We start from the raw sequence: 6,482 nt of genomic DNA, 5'->3' as shown, positions 1-6,482 counted from the left end.
TTTTGAATTGCTTCACATGGACCTCTTTAGCCCTACTCATTATGCCACACTAACAAATGGAGCATCATTATATGTCATTGTTATTGTAGATGATTATTCTCGTTACACCTAGGTGGATATCATTATGTACAAAACTGAAGTGTAGGAAGTCTTCAAACGATTTTCCTCAAGGGCCTCGACGAATATCGATGTGAAGATCAAGCATATCAGGAGTGATAATGGGACCGAGTTCAAGAGCACTGGTCTTGATGACTATCTTGATGAACTTGGTATTACTCATGAGTTATCTGCCCCATACACTCCTCAGCAGGATGGCGTCGTGGAGCGCAAGAACATGACTCTTGTTGAGATGGATCGCACCATGCTTGGTGAATACAAGACACCTCGCCGCTTCTAGCCTAAGGCTATTGATACTGCGTGCCACATCATCAATAGGGTATGTCTTCACAAATTCTTCAAGAAGACCTCATATGAGCTACACACTGAAAAGAAACCCAATGTGAGTTATTTCAAAGTCTTCGGTGCTAAATGCTGGATTAGAGATCATCATCACAATTCCAAATTTGCACCGAAAGCACATGAAAATTTTATGCTTGGTTACGAAAAGGATTCACACGACTATAGAGTCTTCAACATGTATCACAACAAGGTTGTTGAAACTGTAGATGTGTGTTTTGATGAGACTAACGGCTCGCAAAGAGAGCACCTATCTCCTGTGCTAGATGAAATGCCTCCCGAGGAATCCATTAGGTTCAAGGCCACTGAGGATGTCATACCCACTGAAGAACCCGTGGAAGAAGTTATTCCGGATCATGAAGAAAATCATGGTGGTGCACCTGAGGAAAATGGCGCTGAAGAAAATGCTCAGCCCAATCAAAGTCGTCTACCTTCTCATCCTCGCATGGCAAGTTAAGTGCAGATTGAAAAAATCCTCGATGACATCAATGCACCAGGTCCTCCCACACGCTCAAAAGCTTCACATTTGTCTAACTTTTGTAGGCACTTCGTGTCGGTGCAACAAAACCCATGTGTGTTGCCTAGACTGTACACGGGCTCAAGAGCAAGATTGCGACATCCAAGACAAGGCCAAGCAGAAGAGATAAGCTCTTTGAGAAACCAAAGGGCGGATCAAGGAGACCAAGACCAACCAAGGGAGCAAGATACCACTAAGGAAAAAAATCTTGCCGGGCAGGCGAGCCTGGCGAGGTCGAGGTTGCCCCGAAGACAAGTCCCAAGACCACCCCAGCAGGCTTGCCAGGGTCACCGAGGGTGGATTACCCCGCCAAGGCTCCACCGCTCCACCTCACAGCAATGCAAGTCATCGATCGGTGCGGTGTCAAGGCCCCAAGTGATTAAGTGGCTGTTATTTGGCACGTGGCAGCCATTCCCTAAGGAATTCACCTCCAAATGACACCCGTCCAGAGACGTGTCATGTAGGAAGGCGAGAAGGTGGCGGAACGGCATGGCAAGGCTTGCCAGGCTCGTCTATGATGTGACACTAAGCGGTGCATTTAATGCACCTTGCCTTGTCTGCAGAGTTAGGTATGATAGCACTATTTGCTATCTAATCAGTATGCAATGACTGATTTGCCATTGTGGTAACCCCTTGATCTATAAAAGGAGGGCCGTGGCAACCTTAGAAAGGATTCGGACCCTTGTACACTCATACGCGCATAGCTGTTCTCGCCCCGAGGCAACCTTGCCGGGCTAGAGCGACGCGTCTCCACTACGGTCCTCTCATCAATCCACCAAAGCAGGAGTAGGGTTTTACTCCTCGTGGCGGCCCGAACTTGGGTATAAAGCTGCCCGTGTGATCGCTGCCATGCTGCTCTGCGCCCTCTGCTCTTTGTGCAATGTGCTCTTCCCCCTGCCGAAACATAAGGGGCCGATGGCCCCATAGGTGGCTGTGTCTTCCCACAACACTTCGCTTTTGTCTCTATCATAGAGCCCAACAAAGTTGATGAAGCATTTCTGGAGCCTGAGTGGATTCAAGCTATGCAAGAGGAATTGCATCAATTCGAGCTCAACAATGTGTGGGAACTTGTCAAGCGACCAGATCCTCGCAAGCAAAACATCATATGTACCAAGTGGATCTACGCTACAAGAAAGACAAAAATGGCCTACTGGTGAGGAATAAGACTCGTCTTGTAGCTCAGGGCTGCACATAGGTTGGAGGAATTGACTTCGATAAAACTTTTGCACCTATTTCTAGACTTGAAGCTATTCGCATACTGCTTGCTTATGCTAACCATCATAATATCGTCTTATATCAAATGGATGTGAAAAGTGCATTCCTCAATGGTAAGCTTGAGGAAGAAGTATATGTTGCTCAACCCCCAGGTTTTGAAGATCCTAAGCATCCTAACAAAGTCTTCAGACTCAACAAGGCCCTCTATGGCCTCAAGTAGGCCCCTCGGGCGTGGTATGATACACTGAAGGAATTCCTCATGAAGAAAGGCTTCAAACCCGGTTCACTTGACCCAACTCTTTTCACAAAAATGTATGATCATGCATTATTCATGTGCCAAATATATGTGGATTATATTATCTTTGGTTGGGCTGACAAACGTTACAGTGATGAATTTGCCTATATGATGAGTGAAGAATATCAAATGTCTATGATGGGAGAATTGAAATTCTTCTTAGGTCTTCAAATTTGTCAACAACGCAATGGCATCTTCATATCTCAAGAGAAATACCTCAAGGATGTACCGAGGAAATTTGGCATGCAAGATTGCAAAGGCGTCAATCCCTATGCCCACAAATGGCCATCTCTGCGCTGATGAAAATGGTAAAGTATTTCAATCAAAAGCGTTCCTCGAAGACAAATTGTATACTTCTTCAGAATCTTCAAAAGTTCAAAATCCTCAAGTGAAGAAAATGGTAGATGGGAAAAGATCTCTGAAAGGAGGAAAGAAGCCTGAATCATATACATCATTTGAGATTCCCGAGGACATCTATGAAGAATATTGCACACCTGACGAAGAAACTCCTGGAAAGGAGACCAAGACACAGCGCAAAGTGCGCATTTAGAGGATTGAAAGAAGATGGGCAAAGGAATGGAAGTAATACCGTTATGTTACTCCAAAGTACATGAAGAAATTCACTATAAATCCTCCATGCCCTAGACCACCTCTGGCTGCTGGCCAACGAGTTGATCCTACGAACGTCAAGCGTGGTGAGGAATTTCCCAAGGAATGGGCCAAGCGCCAAGCAAAGCTTCGAAAAACTATTGCAGAAGCAGTGAGGAAATTTAATGACGATTCTCAAGCTGCTGCTACTGAGGCCTCTGCCAGAAGAACAACGCCAAAGAAGGCCATTCTGAAGAACTCAGCTATGAAGACAAAATCTTCAAGCTCAATGCCCTCATGGCCAAGTTCCTCAACATCAAAGCCCCCAGTTCAATTTCCTCAAGCAACTTCCTCAAGGGCAACACCAATTCCCTTTGTTGCTGCAAAATCCTCAGCGTCTACCATAAAGTCCTCAACACCTGTGCATCTTGCAACATGTTAGCGCACTGCTGGATTTTCAATTGCCTCAGGGGCATCTGCAACTTCCTCGGCTCAACCACAATCCTTAAGTGGTCCATCACTACTAAAGGTCAAGTCCACTACTGGACATGGAAAGATGCCAAGTCCTCAAAAGAAACAAGTGGCTTTCTGATGACCCACAAGTATAGGGGATCAATCGTAGTCCTTTTGATAAGTAAGAGTGTCGAACCCAACGAGGAGCAGAAGGAAATGACAAGCGGTTTTCAGCAAGGTATTCTCTGCAACACTAAAATTGTAAGTAACGAGTAGTTTGATAGCAAGATAATTCGTAATGAGCAAGTAACGGTAACGACAGATAATATGCAGCAAGGTAGCCCAATCCTTTTGCGGCAAAGGACAGGACAAAACGGTCTCTTATGATAAGCAAAGTGTTCTTGAGGGTACATGGGAATTTCATCTAGTCACTTTCATCATGCTGGTTTGATTTTTGTTTGCTACTTTGATAATTGGATATGTGGGTCGACCGGTGCTTAGGTGTTGTTCTTACTTGAATAAACCTCCTACTTATGATTAACCCCCTCACAAGCATCCGCAACTACGAGAAAAGTATTAAGATAAAATATAACCATAGCATTAAACTTTTGGATCCAAATTAGTCCCTTTCGAAGTAGTGCATAAACTAGGGTTTAAGCTTCTGCCACTCTCGCAACCCATCATCTAATAACTACTCCCCAATGCATTCCCCTAGGCCCTAATAAGGTGAAGTGCCATGTAGTCTACATTCACATGACATCACTAAGGTAATCACAACATACATACCATCAAAATATCAAACACATATCAAGTTCACATGATTACTTGCAACAAGATTTCTCCCGTGACCTCAAGAACAAAAGTAACTACTCACAAATGATAATCATGCTCAAGATCACAGGGGTATTAAATAACATAATGTATTTGAACATATAATATCCCACCAAATAAACCATATAGTAATCAACTACAAGATGTAATCAACACTACTAGTCACCCACAAGCACCAATCTAAGGTTCCGGTACAAAGGTTTAACACAATAGATGAACTAGGGTTTCAGGGGAGATGGTGCTGTTGAAGATGTTGATGGAGATTGCTCTCCCCAAGAAGAGAGAGTTGTTGGTGATGATGATGACGATGATTTCCCCCTTGGGAGGGAAGTTCCCCCGACGGAACCACTCCACCGGAGGGTGAAAGTGGTCCTGCCCAAGTTCCGCCTCGAGACGGTGGTGCTTCATTCCGAAAGTTCTGTCCTTATTTTTTTCTAGGTCAAAATGACTTATATACCATAAGAGGGGCACCAGAGTTGGGAAGAGGAGGGCACAACCCACTAGGGCGCGCTTGGGAGCCCTGGCGCGCCCAGGTGGGTTGTGCCCACCTGGTGGGCCCCCTCTAGTAGTTATTTGCTCCAGTAATTCTTATATATTCCAAAAAAATCTCCGTGAAGTTTCAGCTCATTTGGGGTTGTGCAGAATAGGTGGCCTGACATAGCTTTTTCATGTCCAGAATTCCTACTACCGGTATTCTCCCTCTTTGTGTGAACCTTGCCTATTATGAGAGAAAAGACATTAGAATTACTCCAAAAAGAATTGTTATGCATAAAAACATTATAAATAACAGTAGGAAGACATGGTGCAAAATGGACGTATCACTTTCCAGGTTCTATCTGATGACGATGAAGCTGATGATGATGAACTTGCTGAAATCATCAAAGATAGACAAGAAAGGGCTACAAGAGCCAAAGGCAGCTTTGTTCCTCTTATGTTGGATCCCAATAAAGTCCTTGACTACATCTATATTTGCCATAAAGATCCAAATACACCTCTCCCTAACTTGAATTTGACTCCTGGACAAAGTCACACACTGACCGCCTTCATAGGCGAATAAAAATGGAAGTTTGAGAAGGCCAGGCGAATCAAGAAGGACCAGTATAAGAAAGAACACTTTCTGAGGAACAATGTTCTCACGTTGTCTCCTGAAGAACTTGTCGGAGTTCGGAAGGAAATCAAAGTCCTAAGTGATGAATTTGATCAATACCATGCTGATTGGCTAGGAGCCAAGGCTAGATTTGTCAAGATCACTAAGAACCTCACGGCAAGTGTTGTAGCTCCACTACAACAACAAATTCCTCAGGCTAAAGATCTTGTTCTGCCCACTAAAGAAAATGAAAGCGCAGCTGAAGAAATTTAGGCTACTGAAGAAGCTACTAGGGCAGGTGAAGAAATGCCTGCTCCTGAAGAGACTGACAGGGCAACCACCAATGTTGTGCCTGAAGAATAACCAAGGCCGGCTGAAGAAACTGCTGAGCCTGAAGAAACTCAGAATGCCAGGGTGACTGCATGAGTCGTGCCTGAAGAAGCTATGCCAAGTTCATCTTGTGCTCCTCCTGCAAAATCTCCAAAGGCGAAGAAAACTACACTTTCTTCTACATCAGAAGTGAAGAAAACTAAAGCTGTGGAGAAGGAAGCCGCAAGGAAAAGGAAAGCATCAACCTCTGCATCAAGCTCAACTCCCAAGAAAGTGAGGACTTTGATGAGCTCTTTCAATGAACCAATTGATGTTGTTCACATCTCTATTGTGCCATCAAAGGAAATAGTTCCTTTTGGTGAGGAATATGCCATTCCAGATGAAGGAGATGATAAATAAAATCATTCTGCTGCTTCTTCAGAGTAGCTTGATGAAGAAATTGAGGTGGAAGTTGTTGCTTCAACACCTCTAGTATCATCGCCTATGCCTCAGTTCACTATTGAAGAGGCCGGCCTAGAGGAAATTGATGAGGATGTGGACACCGGTTCAACCACTCCATTCCTAAATGATGAATTTTGGGAAACTCTTCACCCAAATTCTCCAATTGCCACACCTCTCCATCAAATTCCACAATCCCCTATGTAGACTGAAGAAGTACTGACCGGATCTGAAGGACGTCAAACCTCACTCCAGTCCATTCCTGAAGAAAT

This window comes from Triticum dicoccoides, chromosome 4A, assembly GCF_002162155.2.
Source record: "Triticum dicoccoides isolate Atlit2015 ecotype Zavitan chromosome 4A, WEW_v2.0, whole genome shotgun sequence".
Classification (NCBI taxonomy): domain Eukaryota; kingdom Viridiplantae; phylum Streptophyta; class Magnoliopsida; order Poales; family Poaceae; genus Triticum; species Triticum dicoccoides.
The sequence above is the reverse complement of the archived record's forward strand: the minus strand, read 5'-3'. Positions refer to the sequence as shown.